We start from the raw sequence: 20,870 nt of genomic DNA on the forward strand, positions 1-20,870 counted from the left end.
AGCAGGCTCGTCTTCTCTGCACTCTTTGTAGAAGCATGCTGATAATCACATTCCCATTGAGGAATGCACTCCAGACGCCATGTTTGCTTCTCCTTGTAATATCTTTGTGACCGCTGCACAGAATTAATCTCTTGGCCTGGAACGCTCTCCAGACGCCATGTTGACGTTTCCTGAAAAGATCTTTGCATTGACTCCATAGAATGGATTCCCTGGCATGGTCTGCTCTCCGGAAACCATGTTTACTTTTCCTAACGCTATCTCTCTACAGACTGTACACATCTCCACGAGTGTGCCCCAGATTTTTTATTTTTTTTGCAGAGTTTTATATAGCGCGAACTTAACCCGAATCCAATCGGGTATCGGAGCGCTTTACATAGCACCAGTTACGTTACATGAGGACACACATTCATTTTTTGTTAGGCACGGGGAGATTAAGTGATTTACCCAGAATCGCAAGATGTTCAGCGTCATTACCGAGACCCGAACCCAGTTCCCCAGGTCCGAGGTCGAGCGCCCTAACCGTTAGCCCAACTCCTCTCAGATGCCATCTTAACTTTTTCCTGCATTACCTCTGTATCCCTTGCATACAGTGCTTCCCTGACTAGACACCATGTTTACTTTCCCTAGCACTAACATTGTATACGCTGTACAGAATGGATCCTCCGGAGCTCTCTCCACACGCCATACGGGACCTACTTTTGGAAGAAGAATTCTGATAGGAGAAAAAGTAAGAGCAGAACTGCCCTCATACATTGTTTTTGCAGTGAAATTGACCCGCAGGCAAAGTTGACACATTCTGCAACTTTACAGAGTTGCAGAGTTGACAACGTCGCACACCTTTGCTGGCACCAGTTTACTCCGGCACACTCTGGCTGTCACCTGGTTTCTGCCCATTTACCAGAAGCATCCTCAGGAGTCACCATGAGCTGGACTATGAACCCTTGGAGGTGCATGGCCTAGTGCTGTGCGGGTGCAGTCTCCTCCCTTTATGACACCCAGTGCTGTCAATCAGAGGCTTGGGAAGGCAGTAGCAGGCTCTTCCTGTTGTCAGTCCTTCCTCTACCTCACCACTGTACCCTGGCAAAGGTAAGACATTTAGGATGAGATGCGTCAACAGGTGCTCCCTATTTTGTGTCAATGGGAAATGCTTTAGTACATATGGGCCTTATTCCAAATAGGAGTAAATATCTTTCCAGGGTGGGAAATAACGCTTCAAAAGTGGTGGGCTGTAGAGAAAGAGGTTTGTCCAAAAGGGAATTTTCTTCACTGTGGGAGAAAAAACACAAAGTAAATTTTGACTGCGCTGCATATTTTCTCATGAAAATTAATGAGTGAATATTTATGTATAAGAAAATGGAATTCACAAAAGATCTCATGAGTGCGCCTGGAAATCTGTGATTGTCTCAGTTCAGGAAAGTTTTCCATAAGTGCACCTGGAAATATGTGACTGTCTCATGTTTCCAGAGGGAAACTCGAAATCTTTTTAGTTTCAAAAAGTTGAACATTTTCTTTCGAGTTTGGAAACCTATGGGGACAGATTTCTGAATTTATTTTTAAATCAGGCGCAGAGACTTTTGCAAATGGCGATTAAAAAGTGTTTGCAATGAATTAAATAAAAACTATAAAACATGGTGGCTCTACCAGCCCTATGACCGACTCTTCAAGAGCATCTCGCTAGCAGGCTTAGCTGGGAGAAATGATTAGTGGTACTTGCTCTTGAACAGAAGATAACTGTTCTGAGCACTGCGGCTTGAAAGTGGGGAATAACGAATGTGATAGTGAAAGTGCTTTTATGAGTCAAGCTACCTAAAAAAGTATTAAGGGAGTTTGCCCCAGGACTGTTTGCTGACCCGAGACACAGACTTGGATACGCCGAATAGCTGCTGGCTCTCTGATATCCCAAGAGGATTCAGAGGACAGAAGTACCCGTCCTTGCATGGGTTGTTAGGGGTGGGACTTGGAACTACTGTTATGTTATGTTATGTTAGATTAATTTTATACAGCGCACAGCTACCCAACAAGGGTTTCCCAGCGCTAAACCTGACAAGGGACCAAAAGCAATAAAGTGAAATCAAAGATACAGATTAAAATTATTGATTAAATAGCCATGTTTTTAAAAGTTTACGAAAAGTCAAATATGAGGTTTCATTACGAATTGCAATGGGGAGGGAGTTCCAAAACACGGGACCAAGATCGGCAGATGACCGACCACCCATTCTTTTAAGTTTAACACTAGGCACCTGTAGGTGGGGGTGTTGACAACTGTATGTGGGGGTGTTAGTTATTGATTGCTATTTGGAGGCTGGAATGATCTAAAGGGATGCTGCAATATATTTAATACCATGATTGTATTTATTGTATGCACTTGTTTTTAATCTATTTATTAAGGCTTATGTGAACTTGTCAGTGTAAAGCTACATTCTAAATTATTGTTTATAGCCAATTTATTAGATGCATTGATTGAACAATCCTTTTTTTCTGTACACTTGCAGCTTATATTTTATGTTAGATAAAATATTTTTTTTAAGTAGGTAATTAAGAGACCGGTACAAAGTGTGCCTAGTGAATTATAGGTGTTCGAGGATTTTACAAAGGAAAGGCAGTCGAGAAACAGGTAGCTAGAAGAAGGGAGGGAAGAGGCAAGCCATTATTTTGCTCAGATCTGGTAGCACCACAGCAGTCCAAGCTGCTAGTAAGTGACTAGTTGAAGAGTCATGAAGAAGGGATGTGAATGTTTACGAAGAGGGAGAGAGGTTTGAAATGTGAGGACAGAGGCAGCAGGGCGGGCACAGGAGGGGTTGGCAGTTTGGCCCTGGGCATCAGACGCCAAGGCGAGCTGTGCTAGGGGCTGTGGTGACGTGTGAGATGGGCGGGGCAGGAGCCTGGAGGGCCCAGAGCTGGGCTGTAAGGACTGTGACGTGTCACGTTATTTCTGCATACCCAGAGGGCCTCAGAACTCTTTCTCATCGCTCACCTCTGTGCAAAGATGCTTGTGCTCGCCCGAGCTGGCTCCCCCTCTCCAGACATTCCTGGTGTGCTGTAGACCTCTCCTTACAAGGACCTGTTTGCAAAACATTTCTAATCATCCCAGATCTAGCATCCTTCCCCTAATGCCCTTTAATTACCGAGGCAATTAGTGGGAGTCAGACTAATTAAGAGACTGCGCGACTGATGGAATGCATATAGTATTTCAATATAGGGACTCCTCTAAAAATACGCTGGAACACGGAGTCCTTTTTGATGTGATTCCGCCTCAGGACTCGCCTTCCCAGAGTCCCTCTGGGTGCACGGGGTCGGAGTTTAGAGGGCGGGACCACTGAGCCTGAGCCCGGGCTTGGATTCCATCTGAAGCCATCAACACGCTTATGAAAGATAACGCTGCAGAAAGGTGTAAGAATGCCTCAGAACCCCACGTCTCCCATCGACGAGGCTTCCCAGAGCCACGGGGAAAGGGCACCCAGATTCCGAAAGCGCCACGAGACCGCACAGATGATAGAAATGAGCTATACATAGGGAAGTAAAGTAACAACTGTTGGTATACACAGTGCAGCGTGCCGCCTGCTTGTTGTTGTATCTGTCCGGCAGCCCCCATGTCCCAGAGTGATCGTCAGGTTGTCTGAGCTACAGAAAGGATGCCATCATTTTACCTCAAGGACCAAACTCCGCCCACTTAGTGGCATGTGCTTCAAATGGAAATAAATCATTTCGAGTTCTTACTGTCCCACAGTCGATACTCCGAAGTGCAGGTACTCTCTCCTTCAGAATCAAAGAAGTGCAGGTCCTCACTGTCCCAGAGACACCTCTTCAAAGAATTGCAGGCTCTCATTGTGACAGGGTATGTGGTCAGGTTCTCACTTCCCCAGGGTACCTGTTTGGTACTGAGAAGCGCGGGTTCTCTCCCTTTCAAAGCAAGAAGTACGGGTTCCAACTATCCCAGGGTATGTCTTTTTTACAGAGAGAAATGCAGGTACTCTGTCCTTCAAATCAAAGAAGTGCAGGTACTCATTCTAGCATGGTAGCTGCACAAAGAGGTACAGGGTCCCACAATCCTAGGATACCTGCTTACCTCTGAAAGTGCAGGTACTCTCCCTTTCAAATCAAAGAAGTGCAGGTTCTCACAAACCTTGGATACCTGTTCACTACTGGGAAGTGCAGGTACCCTCCCTTTCAAATCAAAGAAGTGCAGGTTCTCACAATCCTTGGATACCAGTTCACTACTGGGAAGTGCAGGTACCCTCCCTTTCAAATCAAAGAAGTGCAGGTTCTCACAATCCTTGGATACCTGTTCACTACTGGGAAGTGCGGGTACCCTCCCTTTCAAATCAAAGAAGTGCAGGTTCTCACAATCCTTGGATACCAGTTCACTACTGGGAAGTGCGGGTACCCTCCCTTTCAAATCAAAGAAGTGTAGGTTCTCACAATCCTTGGATACCTGTTCACTACTGGGAAGTGCGGGTACCCTCCCTTTCAAATCAAAGAAGTGCAACAATCGAGGTGCATTTCTAAAAATGAGTCGTAGCTAGCTTCAGTCCTTATGCCCTTGTCTTGGGTACATTATACGCCCTATCTTTCGTCGTCTCAGCGAATGTAATCTCCAGGCATCCAGGAGAGCCGCATACCCCCTAAATAGGGTCTTCAAGCTGCCATCTTTCAAATCAAAGGCCTGAAGAGGTCTGACTGGATCTCCCTCCCCTGGAGAGCTCCACTGTCACCCTCTGCCTGCCCGCCTCATCTGCAGAGTGGACTGGGTCAGGGTCAAGGAACTGGACGTCAGCACCCAACCAGACCTTGCAAGATCAAGATGCCTGGAGGCCTACACAATATCCATGCCTTTGCAGCGGTGGCTCCTCCGCGATGGCAGAAGAGCGTCGCCACCATCCCCCAAAAACGGCAGGAAAGGATAATAAAACGGGTATAAACACTTGTTTTATTTTTCCTTTCCTGCCCAGTCTTGAGTGTAGGGCCTGGGGGGGGGGGGGACAGGTACTGACAGCAATGGTACTGCACTCTCTTCACAGCCTATAACGTTTTGGCTGACACTCTAGGCCAGCCAAACCGTCATGCGCAGTAAAAACTCTCTCCAGCCCTGCAAAGCAGCTGGGTTGGAGAGAGCAGGCACAGACTCCCAATCAGCCCTAGAGCGCAATGCTCTCATGCGTCAGAGCAGCTTCAGGATTGGCCGGAGGGCATTCTGGGAGCCTGTGCCGCCTGGAGTAGAAAAGCGCGACGCGACCGACTGTAGGTACTTTTTTTTAAACGTTGTTTATTCCCCCTTGACACCCCAATACCCCTCAAGAGTGAGGGTGGAGGAAGGACACATGAAGAATGAGTGATGAGAATTGAGGAATGAGATGTGAGGGATGAGGAGTAAGGAAAAAGGTCCGGACTGGCCGTAGCGGGCACTGGGCATTTCCCCAGTGGGTCGGAGGGGTGGAGGCCGGTTTTGTGGCCGTGGGGGCCGGTTTGGTCACTGGGGGGCAGTTTTGCAGCCAAGCTGCAATATCGGCCCCCTGTAAAAAGCAGGAGTGGTGCTTTTTACTCTCCCAGGGCTGGTCAAGCAGCAATCTGCCAGGGCTGGTTGGTGTTCCCAGTCTGACCCTGTAATGAATTAGGAGTGAGGATTTTGGATTGAAATTTAAGAGTGAGGGGTGTGGAGAATGAGAGGCAAGGGAGGAGGACAGACGGATGAGGATTAAGGTATAATGAGTGAGGAATGAGGAGACCAGGGGAAAGGATGCTAATGCCCTAAAATGGATCCTGTACAAGATACTGCTCTTTGCTAGAGATCTAGTCCCTGCTGGCAATGACCATGCATGTCGTGTTGGCCGTGCGTGGTGCCATTGAGAGCTTGTCCCCCACCATGTAGGTAGTGGATCAGTAAACATCTCTGCAACTTCTAAGAAGACCAGCTTTGGGCAAAGGATCTCTTCGCTGCTAGTGGGACCAAGCTTCATGGGGCTTTTTGCTGTGATGAGATGACGGTGAGGTTCGCTGCTCGAGGTCCTGATTACCGAGGAAACGGTGGATTAAAATACATCTGCAAATGGTAGGAGTCTCAGGTCGCAAAGAGAGATGGCCCAGGAGTACCGCCAGGTCCAGCATTGTTGGAGGTAAATAGGTGAGTTGGTTGAGAGCCAACCTCTGCTGCTCTGATGAGGCAGAATTAAATCTCCTTGCAGTATTGTCTCCTGGACGCGGCTCTCCTGGGCACCAGAGCCTCTCCCGGTGATAGTTTGTCCTTCTGGAACCGAGAGCCTCCAGTGCGGCCCTAGGACGGGGCACACAAAGGATAGAATTTTACACTTGTGCATTGACCTTGCTACCCCAGCCGGTTGTTGAACGTGTTGAAAAGTGGCAGTGGTGTGTGCTGCTCTCACTGCCCCATACTTCTTCCAGATGCACCTCCGGGCATCGCGATGAGGGTACTGGTATCCTGTCGTTAGGACTGATAGACACATGATGTCATAAGCTAGCACCCACTGTGGCATATCAGTGTGGCCCTGTCTTTCAGGCTTTCAACACCACAGCACCATTCTGTGGTGTTGTTGCTCCTCCGCTTTGCGTTTTTTTAAAGCCAAGCTAAGTGTTATATCTTGATTAATGCTATGCTGTGCTTGGGTGTACCTGTCACTTTGCGGCAAGGGTGTGTTGACGAGCAGCACTCTGGTTGTCCCTCTCCTGACCGCAACCCTAACCTTCTTCAGCCTGAGGAATGGTGTGAGCTGAAAAGGTGGTTCTTTCTGTATTCATTCATCCATAAGTTCTTCCCCTCTTAGATCACAGCTACTCCTCTTTCGTTGACAGTATTGTTTTCTACTCCACTGTCTATTTACTAGGTTTGCATTATACATATATTATGTTATACATATATTATGTATGCTTTAAACTTAAATAGGTGCCCCTACCTGGTCACTTCAGGGTACTCGTAGGAGATCTGAAAAAGCCTACAATTAGGTGTAGCGAGGATCCATATCAATGCAGATAACATACATGTTGACCTTTGGAAGAGGAAAGTAGGAGATTTTGAAATAATAGGGGGATGTAGGAGTCTCCCCCCTGAATTGGGTCTGTGGGCCTTTTTACAGATAGACAGCGTAATGTGGGAGGCATACTGGGTGATCCCTGTCAGAACATGTCTGTAGAATTGAATTGTTAAGGCCTCTGTGTCTCGACTGGCTTTGTGTGGCTGTTTGCTGGCAGAGAGCTTTGTGTGGCTGTTTGCTAGCAGTGCTTTGCAGTTGGTTTCAAAGCACCTGCTTTGATGCTAACCAAACAAGCATTGGCATAGCCAATAGGTCTCGCATTTGGGACCTTATAAGTGTTTAGCCATGCAACAGGTGATGTTGTTGCACCAAGGATATTGTGCTGGATAACTAAACACTTATAAGGTCCCAAAGGCTAGACCTATTGGCTATGCCAATGCTTGTTTATCAAAAGTCTGGGAACGCAGAATAATAGGACATTTGTTATCTACCAAATGTATTTACATTTTTCTTCCAAATGGAAGTCAGCATGCAAGAAAGAAGGTGAAGAATAGCAGTGAAATGAGCAAGCAACGGGAATGAGTGACATACAAAACAAACCTAGATGACCCACGCTGTGAAGTGATAAAGATAATAAGCCAAAGGATACGAGGCGACACCCATGGGGAAAAAAACGTGCGTGCAAACGTCACAAGATGTGGCCCTTACTAAAGACTTGCACTTACTAAAAATAAAAAGAAAGAACTGCCAGTATCTTGCGAAATGACAATGTATTACGAGCTCCTGAAACAAGAAGTTAAGCATTAAACAACCGAAGCAGTGACAGAATATGCCGAGTGAAAGTGATAAACAGAAGAAAGCTGATACCTTAAGCACGAGGCACGATAATGAACTTCAACAAATGCGGGTCACCTATAACCAAAATGATGAAATACACTAAGGGTCATAGCGTACTCCCAAAACGTCTGCATCGGTACAACTAAAAAGGAAGCCAGGTCCTGAGACTAACCTGAATGTACGCCAAACGTTCTTCAAATTCTCCTCTCGCGGCTGCGAGTAACACAATGCTATTACAAGCGTGTGCATACGCGGGCTCGGTTTTACCAACATGGGGAAGGTCACGTGATAACGTGGTGGATCGCGATGAACCCAACAATATACGGCGACCATATCGGGAAGGTGTGGTGATCTTGAAAGATTTTGGCACCCAAAGTGAAGAGTACACATAAATAACAGCTCAACGAAGGTTACTGATTGCAATGTGGAGTTAATTAGCGACAAGATGAAGAAACCTGAAAAGAGAGACGGGGCACATCAGCTGAGTCTTAGTAAACACAATACGGCGGCGGCCATGATGGAGCAGGATAACTGGACTAGGAGCTAAAGGCACACCGTGAAGTGCGTCTGCAAGAAATAAAGCACATGCATGTGATCTGAATGCTGCGGGAGGGAGGAGCAGTGAGGATTGAAGACGCGTTGCTGCCTCATTAAGGGAAAGGCTGCGTCTATTGTGAAAGTAAAAGTGCGGCATGAGTCACATGATGTTTTTGCGGCGCAGCAGTCCTGCCTGCTGTACATGTGTGCTCTGAGGCGGGGGCGGTGGAAGCGAGGAGATGAAACCAGAGCGGCCACAACGAGTGAGTCACATGTTTTTGCGGCACAGTGGTCCTACCTGCTGTACATGTGTGCTCTGTGGCGGGGGGCGGTTGAAGCGAGGAGAGGAAACCAGAGCGGTCACAACGAGCATGCAAGCCACAAATGCTAACATGAAAGCAAGGAAGACGCGTGGCTACGAGACGCGCTCTGTGGTGGGGGGCGGAGTGTTGAAACGCACGCTTGGGAGAGCAAGCAAGAGGAAAGCCAGATGGCGCCTGATTGAGCGATGCGAGGAATGCGCATTACTGTGCGTGTAACCGCACGCTCTATGCCACACAAAAAGCTTTGGTCGGCTTTTTAAAGCCCACTCACTAAATGTCTCGCCAGAGCAGCGCATGCGCTGGCTCAGGCGAGCCCTAAAAAGGCACACAGGGTAACAATCTTCTTATTCCTGAGACATCGTTGCTTTCTCTGTGGATCACATTGTCCAGTATAAATACATTGGGTAATGAATCAAGTCTCCTATTTTCGTTTTATTTTGTCGAGTGTTTGTTTCACAATTACTACACAACACAGCCTTGATAATGCTATGAAAAGGTTTCTTCAGACCGGAACACAGTATGCAAGCCCCAATAGAGCAGTTGTTCTCCCAAATCCAAACAATATTTCATTAGAACTATACACAACACAAGTCCCTTTCTGCCAGTGTTCTTTTTGCCCAAAAATGTTACCGCAGCTGAATAGAATGTAGGACTCTACGGGGCGGAACATGCCTCTGCCCCAAATTAAGATTTTGCTGCAAGTGAACACAACGTAGGTTCCTGCGAGATGGGCATTCTAAAGAAAGATCTTGCAACCTAGCACAACACACACTTTCCTATGAGGTGGGTCATCTCTCTGTCCCAAATATAGATTTGTTGATGATTGAAGGCAATGTAAGTCACTATGGGGCCAATGTTCGCTGTGACCCAAACAAAGATTTCTCTTCAACTGATTACAGTGTATGTTCCGGAGTGGCAGGGGTTCTTTCTGGCTCAAACAAAGGTTTCATTGAGACGTAATACTATGTAGATCTCTCTGGATAGACTCGAGACAGATCTTCTCTAACTCAGCAACGATTGCCGCGGCCTGTCCTTAAGGGCGCGTCTTCTCTCTAAAACCCAGATTGTTGTGTCAAATCCAGACGTATGCTAATCCTAGCTTTATAATAGACAATTTGTTTGCTACCATTCCTTTCTTTTGTAGGACTCTTTCTACTGTGTTCTCTTTTGTCCTAGAAGTGTTTTGTTTGTGTCTTCATTGTGGTGCATCAGTCTGTTCAGTGTGACATAATTCCGCCCAGTGCCTATTAATGGATGGAGAAAACGCTTGCCAAAAGCCTGCTCCAGATCCCTGGAATAGGCATCCCCCAATGATTTATGGTATATCACTTATAAAGATAAGTTTCAAATGATATACTGATATATCATAGAATGCCAACAGGCCGTTAGAGCCAATCCCTGGGATACCTTTGCTATGTTTGTTTAACATTTTGAAGTTGTATGTTACAGAAGTTAAACCAAAGTGACCAAAGCACAACTCCATACAAATGCCAGCACAGTTGAAGAGCGGGGGAGACAGTGCAAGTAACTTTGTGCACCATCAATACGGTCTCAGAGAGACAGAGCACATTGTGTACGAACGCGGTCTCTTCACAACGGCATGGTCAATTGAAACATCAGGGCGTGATCCGATGCCACTCGCAACAGAGCTTCGTCTTGGCAGACAGCCCAGCTTGTCCCAAACACTGTCCTAGGGGGTAGCCTGCCCTATGGGTATTCCACAGTGGAGCGTGCCACAGACCATATTCTGAAGCCCTCTTCACTGTGTTCTGTAGATTGTGAACTGTTCCAGATGTCGCTCCCTCCTCATGTCCATCTCTGCAGGCCTCAGCTCCTTTGATTCTCATCAGCTCCATTCAGATGTCCATCTCATAGCTATGCATCATTTAGCCGGCACTAGTCCTGGGTGCAGAACCTGGGGGTCATTTTACATTTATTTCTTAATTGGCACTGATCCTAGTAAGCTCCAGCTTGCAATTTCACTTAATACTTTAATAACCCCAGGGGTGCCTTTTAAGTATTAATAAAAGAGCAAGAAAATAGATTTTTGGCCTTAGTTTGATGTCATTCGGTCATAAAGGACATTTTCAGTGCGAGAATCCTTGAGCGGGGTTTAAACATTCTTTTTCATTTCAAATGCTCTTTCAAGCCTCACTCTTTCACATATTTCAGGAGTCGCAAGCTCTGGTCACCATGCGCAGTCACAGGGATCCAGAGAACTGGAGGGCTTGGTTCTTACTCCGCAGGAGATTTCATTAATCTCGCTCATTGCCGTGTTGGGAAGCAAAAAAATAATAATTGGAACAAGCGCGAGAGGACTGTGTAAATGAGTTCACAGTATCAGTTTACAAAACGTAGAATTGCTCATTTACTGTAAATGTCCTAGACAGAAAAGAGATCAAATTCCGCTGAGGAGCTGGTGTTGCGGACACCAAATAAGACACCTTAATGAGCAACTAGTAAGAAGCTTCACTTTGCAGGATCCGTGCTAGAATCCAACCTTTCGTGTAGTCAACTCTTCCAATAAGAGGTTAACTGGCCTAACTCGATTACTGTTCTTTTTTCGATACTGGCAGCTTAGCCGGAATCGATATATACATTTTGCAGATCGACCTACAGTCCTCCAATTTAATGCGATCTTTAATTTCTAGAAAGGATTTCAAATTCTCACAGTTGCATCTCAAAAACCTTTCTGGCTGGATTGGCCCTCTTTGCCGCTTTTATTTTAACAAGTGTCCTGTAGAAAAGATCTAAATCGGTTCCCACCACCTCTGACCTTTCTGGGACAGTAGGCTGGTAGCAACACATTTTTTGTAAGGATTTATAAAGCGCACAGCTACCCAACAGGGTTTCCCGGAGCTGACAGCCGGACAAGCAAGATTAAGACTTAGTTGGCATTAGGCCTGGCTAAAAAGACAGGTCTTAAGCTTTTTATGGCAGGCGAGGAGGGATTGACAATTCCTGAGTTCTAGAGGAAGAGAATTCCACTATTTTGGTCCCAGGAAGGAAAACGAACAGCCACCCATGTGGGTCAGCCGTACTCTAGGGACTTTGGAAAGGAAAAGGTTGGCCGATCTTAGGTTGCAAGAGGGTCGATAGGGCTTGACAAGATTGAGTATGTACGCGGGGGCCAGGGCGTGCTGAGCTCTAAACATGTAGCAGAGAGCCTTAAATTTGATGCGCTTGCCAACCATGAGCCAGTGGAGTTGATGGAGCAAAGGGGAGACAGATGCGTGGCGAGGCAACCTAAGAAATAGGTGGGCAGCTGCATTCTGAATGAGCTGAAGACGGCGTACAGAGGTCTTGTCCGCACCCAGATACAGTATATTACTGTAATCGAGTCTGGAGATCACCAAAGCCTGCACATGTGGGAGAAGGTTGTAGAGTTGTTTCTGAATGCCACTCAGCCCCCCCACTTGCCCTCAAGAGCCCCTCCTTAGTTATTTGCTTGTTGCTACCCACAGATCTAGCCCCCTCACACTAGACCGGTGACTGTTTCTGCGCTATCTATAGACCTGTGCATGTTTCTGCAGTCTTTCCTATACCTCGTTGCCAGATATAGTATAGACATCCGCCCACTTGTATTTTAATTTCCCTACACCTCCTTTTGTGGTCACATGAATATGAGATCACACAGGTGTGTAATGGACACATCACACGAGCTTCCCACGTTTCTCAGCTCCCCTTACATAGTTACTTGCACACAGGCTTGAATCGCCAGGTGAAGGTACTCAGGTGAAACCCAACGTAGCTGGACCTGAAGCAGGTCTCCCTGGCACAGTCCACCACCAGCTGGGATCTTAACCCCCTCCCTGCCCCCCACCTACATTGAGGCCTTAAGGGTAGGCTCAATTTCCAAGCCCAATCTGAGCTCACGGTCCAGGGGCCTGCTCCGGACACCCACAGTCTCTCCTACTCCCAGTGGGGCTCACCCTCTTCCCGCTGCCCCTCTATTTCTTCCCCCTCCCAGCTCCTGAAACTTTGTCTCCTAAGGAACTACGCTTCAAACCGTTGAATTTAGTTTTATTATTTGTAGAGCGCACCAAAACTTCAGAAAAACTTCCTGGCGCTAGAGAGGATACCAAAAAGCAGTGGAAAGTAAACACTATGTGATGGTTGTGAATAGGTGAGTGTTCAGCTGTTTGCTGAATGTGATGAGGTTGGGTTCAGCCCAGAGGAGTGAATTCCAAACCTTGGCTCACTAGAGTGAGTGACTTCTAATCCTGGCTTTTGGAAGGATGAGTCAGCACGGGTAGGTACCCGGTAAAGAAGACCTGTGGCTTCCTTGTGTCGAAGCGTAGATGGCCAGTGGCCAGTGGTGTGACAAGGCACGAGCCCCTGGATAGACCTCCTTTAGAAACAGATGAGCAGTGACGCTGGTCCAGGTGCCTAGAAATAGACGGCCATCTCTTCAGTCCAAGGACCAGGCAGGCTGCTGCGTTCTGACCCACCTGGAGCCTTTTGCAACAAATAACCAGCAAGGCCTGCCAGTGGAGCGGTGCAGCAACGAGCCGGGATATTGGGGTGTAAAGGCCAGGTGAGGATTTCAGGTTATTTTCGAATCAGGAATTTTTCACATTTTTGACTTTTGAAAGTTTAATTGAAGCCATTTTTACCATTTTGTCTTAGGTTTTTGTGTTCTTACAGTTTTTAGTGGCGAGTCACTGACATCAGTGCTCAAATGTCCTGCCTTCTTGTTTTGGGGTTGGCAAGGTCTATGTTGTACCTTCTCTTCTGTTGTTGGTTTTATTTCCCCGCTTTGACTGTAGCTTTGTTGCACAACAAGCTTTCCAATGCCTGGATTTTCGTGACAAGTGTACATTTTCCAGGAAGAGCCTGATTCCGAGCCGGATGTTGTTGGAGGACTGAAATACCTGGGGATGGACTTCTCTTCCGGCCGGCGATGTCTCCCCTGCAACATTCCATTACCAGTTGTCCCGCCCAGAATGGGCAATAACAAGCAGACCCAGTTTTATAGTGTAAACACCTACACGTGGGTCCCAGTTCTCTGCGGCATATAATTTACCACCTTCTATGAGCAGCAGCGAATGAAAGTGGGGGTCCCTGCCCTCGATGGCAGGCGAAAGGCAGAGATGCTGTTCAGGGCATGGGGGGGACTGGTGCCAGCAGGGAGGTGCCGTCCTTGCCTCCCCTGTGCCATGGGAGGGGATGAGGTGGGCTCCTGTCTCTGTTTGTTCCCCTGCCCGAGCCACACTCGGGTTTACCAGCTGCTTTTCTGGCCGGTAAAATCTGCCCCTTTGTTCCAACAACGGGTCCATCCAAGTGCAGGAACCCCGGACCTTTGGTGACCGCGAGGGGCGCTAACCCACTCAGCAGTACTGCTGCACCCAACTCATAAACAGCCCTTAAATCGAATAACCTTGGGGGTAGTTACCGTGGTTCAGCCGGGGCATCATTAAAGTGTACCCCTTGCCACCCTCTGTTGATTTATCTTGCCTCTACAGTGCCCCGAATGAACCTTAAGTCATGTCCTATATTTCAATGCAAACATCACAAAACAGTCGATTTCAGTCCCAGCCCCCTTGCTGATCAAACTGACTCTCAGACCCGACAAGAGGCATTTGGGCATCACAAGCATAACCATGAAACGTAACAGAGCTTGTTTTGGTTGGAAGATGTGGTCTAATCCCTGCTTCCCCACTTAACTATGTGGTGTGATCCTGGGCACATTAGTCAGTTTTATTTATTTATTAATTAAAAACACACATAATGCTCATAATGGTAAAATGTGGGATACAGGCTGCCTTAAGACGCCAGGATTCGTTCAGGTGTACACGTGTACACCAGAAGGAAAGTGAGTCCGGTTAGGGTCTTGGTAGCGGAAGGCGGGCTGATGGTCACGCATGCGGGGACCATGTGTGTGCTGCGGGCGCAATTAATAAGCGAGACACAAATGGCCACATGCATCAACGAGAAAACTGCTCGCAAACGGGCAGATTAGCAGAATCTGCCCCTTTGCGACCGGTATTTTTGCATTTGGGATGCATCATCCCAAATGTAAAAATCGCTATTTAAGGAATCTCTAAATAGCGATTCCTTAAATTGCGATTGCATTTAAGGAATCCCAAATTGAGATTCCTTAAATGCAATGCATGAAAGTTAAAAAATTAGCGATTTCGCTAATAGGGGGAGCAAATTACCATGAAGTTGAACTTCATGGTAATTTGCAAAAACTTTGAAAAATGCACTAAAGTGCATTTTTCACAGTTCCATTTTACACACACACATGCCCTTGGGGCATGTGTGTGTGCCAGATGTATTCTTATGCAGATTTCAGGGGTGCAACAGGGTGTCTTTTTGACTCCCTGGCACCCTTGAAATAGCATGAGCAATTTGCGATTCTCTAATTGAGATTAGCAAATTGAGAAAGTCCTCCCATTCATTCCTATGGGCCTCTAGGCCCATAGGAATCATTGGGGAGGTATTCCTTAATTGCGACTCGCAATTTGCGAGTCGCAATTAAGGAATGTTTAGAAATCGCTATTTTGTAAGCGATTTCTACATGCATAGCCTTTTGCTATTCCTTTTTAGCGAATCCTTATTTTTCGCTATTAAGGAATCGCAAATGGCATTGTTGATGCATGTGCCAGAAAGTGCTTAGTTCAACACGCGATCCCGACTATCCGCCGCCGGGCACGCCTCTTTATTTTATACGGACGCATTGCGTCATGCGCCAACGTCCCAAATGTACGCTCAGTGCGGAGGTGAACTGGACCGTCACCCCGCACTGAGAAACATTACAGGCAGGAGCACCAAGGATTGATTGGCTGCTTCTCACAATGACATGGCTCCTACGTATACCGAAATTGAGAGGGTTTAGGGACAGGGTAAATGTATTTATGAACGTTTAAATCACTACTCATTTTACATACCTCGAACACTGACGCAATTTCTGAGCGTGGGAGGATTAGAGGCGCCTTCTGCTAGTAGAGAGGCCATCTTTTACTGCATTAAAGGGAATGCGGGGCGTGTAGGCACGCGGCTTGTTTCCACACATCTGTCAGGGGGGGCTCTGCTGGCAGTCCTTCTAGGAACTGCATACCCCTGCGCAGACACCCTCGTTTCCTCTGCCTTGCCCAGCCAGGCGGCCGTCCCTGCGAGATGTCTGGAGTTCCCGAAGAACAGGTTTGTGGTGTGGAATTACATTCCGCTGCTCATGCCTGGCCTGAGGCCTGATTGACGCCTGCACGTGACGTGGCCAGGCTGCTCAGCCATGAGGGACGGATGTCAGCGCCGAGTAAAGAATATGTATCTCTAAACCTGTTCGTAAATAGGTCTCTGGGTGTGGGTTGTGTCTTAATAAAAGTCAATGTTCAGCACTCCAGGCAAAATAGCATTTCGTCTGCTGGAGCGCTCCCCATCCTTGGATAAACAGGTAATTTATCTGGCCTTTTGCAGTAACTTTACACCACCAGGTGGCGCCAAAAGACTGCTTTCTTACCTGACCCTATGAAAAAGCTGGTCTTTCTCAGAGAGGCGAAACTGGTTGGGGCCTAGAGTCAGCCACATGTCAGGCTGAGCTCTAGGTAGAGCAAATGCGTCGCCTGTTAGAACATTTGAAGGTTTCATTCCTGAAGGCCTACCTACAGCCAGTGCTTAATTTGTACAATAATAAGTGCCGGGGCTCTCGCCGGGAGGCCACTGCAGCTTGCACAACACATTGCCCATGCCAGCTGCCAATGACAGTAGCAACAAAGCTACTAACTATCACGCTCCTACAAGTGTGGCAGTTCATACTATTCCGGGCCCCCAAAGCTATAAGAAAGGCGTGGGAGGCAGGTATTAGTAATTGTAAATGTAAACTGATCTAAACAACAGCTGTCAGTGTGCTTATACCTAAATTAGCCAGACAGCGCCACCATGTGGCAGACTGTCATAAGCCCCGGTGCTGGCAATTAGGTGCTGGTGCCCACGACCGGAAACCACCGACTCAAATTAAGCACTGAATGCAGCTCACATGCTGAGGGCAGCGCATCATTACCTCTGAAGCCGTTGCTGAGGATGGCAGACATACCTGAGAATGCATGAGTTTTCCAGCACACGGCCACCCGCGGCTTTTGGAGATAACATCATTGACTTGATTACTAATAGACCGATAATTATTGCATCCAGTAAAAATCCTACTTTGGGGTGTTTGAAATCTATCTTATGCAATAATTATCACTTTTGGGGCATGCAGCCGGATTTTAATGCCAATTGCCCCAAAAATCTGCATGCCCTGGTACATACCAGCCTTTTCCTCTTGTTAAACTCAGGCAGGGTCGATTTGCTGGAATGTATTGATGGGTTTCAAGCATTGTTGCGCCTGGAAATTACCAGTGCAATTTCAGGATCACCGTTTAACGGGTCACTTGTAACTAGGCTGTAATAGTCTTGTCCCTCGAAACCCCTCCCATGTGCTCTGTTACAACCTAAGACTACTCGGCCTATTTCCTCTGTTTGAAACATAAATGTTTTAATGAGATTTTTAAAATGTAGTGCTTGCATTACTTTGTTTTTGTAGTGTCGTTTGGTTCACTACGTGTTAGCACGCAGCCATCTTGCAAGAGAGAGCAAAGATGGGTAACTCCCATTATATTTTGATTGTTTTCCTAAGGTTGGTTGCTCTCTAAGTGTGGAAGTCTGCCATCTTGCATGGCTGTACAAAGACGACAGTCTACAAATAGTTTTCCTAGCGGCAGGTGTGTCTTCACCTGTATTGGAATGCTGTCCATTTGCAAGGCTGACAAAATGGTGGCCTACAATTTTTTTTTATTGTTTTCATTGAGCGCTTGAGCCTTTATATGTGTTAGAAAGCTCCCATCTTGCAAGGTTGTACTAAGTTTTTGGAATAACATTACATCTTCATTCTTTTCCCATGGACAGTTGGGTATGTAAGTCTGTTACAACATGGTCATCTTGTAAGGCTGCACGAAGATGGTCTCTACCAATGTATATTGACTGTTTTCATTGAGCGCTTGAGACTTTCAGTGTTAACTTCCATCTTGAAAGGATGTACGGAGATGGCTGACCACCTATGCATCTTGATGTTTTTCCTAACTACGGTTTGCTGTGTAACCTTCTTGCACGACTGTACAGAGGTGGGGTGAAGAGGGGGTGGGGGGGAGCCTTTCAATACATTTTGATTGTTTTCCTCGGGGGTTGGGTCTTTAGAAAGCTGCCATCTTGGAAGGCTGTACAGAGATGGCGACCGCCTCTACATCTTGATTCTTTTCCTATGGACTATTTGATCTGTAAGACTGGTAGAACATATCTGTGTTGCACGGTTGTACAAAGGTGGGGGGGGGGGGTGCGGGGTTTCAGGGTCCAATACATTTCTATTGTTTTCCTCCGGGTTGGGTCTTTAGAAAGAAGCCATCTTGGTCAGCTGCACAAATCTGATTGACTCTGTGTCTTTCTCTGGGTGATTTACTGCCTACTGTGATCAGACAAAACTACACACATTCCTTATGTCCAGGTAGAGCGTGGTTATATGTAAACAAGCTCTTATAATAACCTATTTGAGGAACCTTCTCTTCCTGTAGGTGGGTCAGGGGGGGAAACAAGGGTGCCATGGCCCCTAACACAAGCAAGGAAAGTGGTCCCTCTCACCCCTAGCTGAGTAGTAAAATAAAGCCATCATTGGCTTGTATTGGGGCCCAGAGACCTGTGACCCCTGTTCACCTGCTTCAGCAATGATAGCCATGCCCCTGAGTATAGGCCGTGCAGCCTGGTAGAAAAATAGAAGAGTTATGTTGATCCAAGTGTTACGACTTATTAAGGTCCTATCGAATCTCATTGTGCCCCAGCTGTACACATCTCTTGCTTCAGAAACCTCTCTTGCCCAACGTAAGTGTACTTTTATTAAAATCCAGGGATTGCAACCTTCATTGGAGCCAGACACAAACAAAGCTACATTAAGCTTTCTACAGCCCCAAATATATTCTAAAGGAATTCTATAAGACCCGACCAGCCGCGTGTCCATGTCTCTGTGAGCTGGTGTTCCCTCTGATCCCAAAAGATCATGCCCAACTCCACATTTTCAGGTAAATCTGGGCAGATGTTAAATGTATAAAACTTTTTCAAAAACTTGGTACTTACTGACTCATCCTCCAGATATGTATCACTGTCGTAGATTGCGTACCACAGCCCAATATTGAAATCTTTCTCTTTAAATACATCTTAAAGAGAAGCCCTGTGGTTTTTTTCAATATCCCACATAGATCCATGCTTTACCATCCATATCACTTTATAACCATATTCTCGGTTAACGTATTCTTTAAAGATAATCGCATTCAAAACACTATAAACAATGTATATCCCAAAGAAATGCAGAAAAGGGATAAAGGTAGAGAAATAGAAATATAGGAAAATAGTAACGGATGAAGAAGGCAGGAATGAGAAACCCCTGCAAGAGTGAGATAAAGAGACATAGTCTAGGACGGTGGAAGAAAGTGGCATGGTGTGGAATCAAAAGTAGGCCTTCTTGGCAGTCAGCAACTCTTGAATTAGGCAGCACCAGCAGGGGGCTTCTAAGAAAGGTTTAAGGCCCTGCAGTTGTTACAAATGAAGCAACCAGCAGCAGGTTGTACAAATAACAGTACAAGGCAATGCCCATCAACACTCTTCACCTGTTCACCAAGATGGTGTATCCCTGGGACAGAACCACTTGTACCAACAAACATTCCTGACTGGGCCAAAGTGGCCAAAGAAGCAAGGGGGGGCCTGCAGAAGTTACATCGGAGTGTGGAACAGTGACTTCTGAGTATGAGCTGGTTTCATGCACTGACAGAGCTCAGAGATATGCGGTAAATTGTGCGACTCTTATGTTTGAAGTCTACCTGTAGTTACCCAACATACAGCCATGCCAGTCTGTGAGGTGTTATGTCTGGGCTGGGGTTGAAGAGGGGCTCGTAAGCCATCAGCCATTAAATGGCACAAGAGGGAGATTAGTAGAGAGGTTTTGATCTTATGCAAGCTCAATTATTGGGGTGGATGAACCTGATATAGTTAAAAAAAAAATCCCCATAGCTACTCAGCCAGAAAGGGGTGCAGTTATTAATACTTGCTATGAAGCTGGACAAATGTATCTGATGATAATATGAGAGGACCAGGTGATGAGCAGAGTAATTCCTAGACGGGGGTAGAGGATGTGCGCATGAATGTTTCGGGTGGCCCGAGATGGCCAATCAAACAGTCACTGCGCACAGGAGTGTTCTACCACTCCTCCCCTACAGCTCCGCCCGCCCCCTCACGCACTGCCGCAGCAGGAAGACAAAATAAAATGATAATAGCATTACGTTATTATTATTGGAAATGGTCCCCTTTTTGCTGCTTTCTGGCAGTGGGGCGACGCTTCTGCGCCTTAGCGGAGCAGCCGCCACTGACCGCTTCCATCTACAGGCACAAATTATGCTCTTGAATCTCTCTGAAGGAGACATTCACTAACCTACATGAAAAAGTCTTCAAACAATGGCATCTACTGGCGTTTTTCGTTTCATATACGATTTGACGTCACTTGCAGGACCCTAGTTCTCCATTGTGAAGCCTCCGCTTGTTACAGCAGAAGGACGGAGCTGTCCAAGGCGAGGCCGCTCAGCTGTAGCTATTAAATCCGTTGCAGTTCATTGGGCGGCCAAATGCAAGCTCGACACACAAAGGAGTCACAAAAAGGTTTTAAAATAGAAGCGCGGCAGCGTCTCGGCCTCCCTCTATTCAGTAGCCGCTGATGAGAAGGTACTAGGTTCGTTCCACCATATTCCTTGGTGAAATGGCGCCTGAGAATTGTCAATCTCATTTAAAGAGACGGGACAGTGCGAAGCCACACCTGTGGCACACACTTCTGGGGCATAGCAAGGACTTCATGGGTCCTTATGCAAGCAACCCCGATAGGTCTCCCACCAATCCAAACCCTATTTGGGTAGTGAAATCAGTGGCGGCCCCCCCTAAAGCTATCCTAGAGGGGAGATGAGGGGGCGCGGCATTCACAAGTTTGAAGACCCCTGCCCTAGGCTCAGTGTGTGATGTAGGCTCTTTATCAGGTGACTGTAGGGGGAGTTACGATATCACATGACACACAGTGGTACCATGTGAGTTGGCAAGTCTGTTCTATGGACAGCTGCCCCCCGACACAAGCAGCTGAGATTTTATTCAAATTAACCGTTAGATTAGAGGAATTCCTTTAGCTATA

The 20,870-nt window shown here is 46.8% G+C and overlaps 1 protein-coding gene across 8 annotated transcripts in view; it reads left to right on the forward strand.

The window, feature by feature from the left end:
• Positions 1 to 20,870, forward strand: part of PITPNM2 (phosphatidylinositol transfer protein membrane associated 2) — a 1,082,174-nt gene that overhangs the window by 334,463 nt on the left and 726,841 nt on the right. The window lies entirely within an intron of this gene.

The sequence above is a fragment of the Triturus cristatus genome, chromosome 11 (genome assembly GCF_964204655.1).
Source record: "Triturus cristatus chromosome 11, aTriCri1.1, whole genome shotgun sequence".
NCBI lineage: Eukaryota > Metazoa > Chordata > Amphibia > Caudata > Salamandridae > Triturus > Triturus cristatus.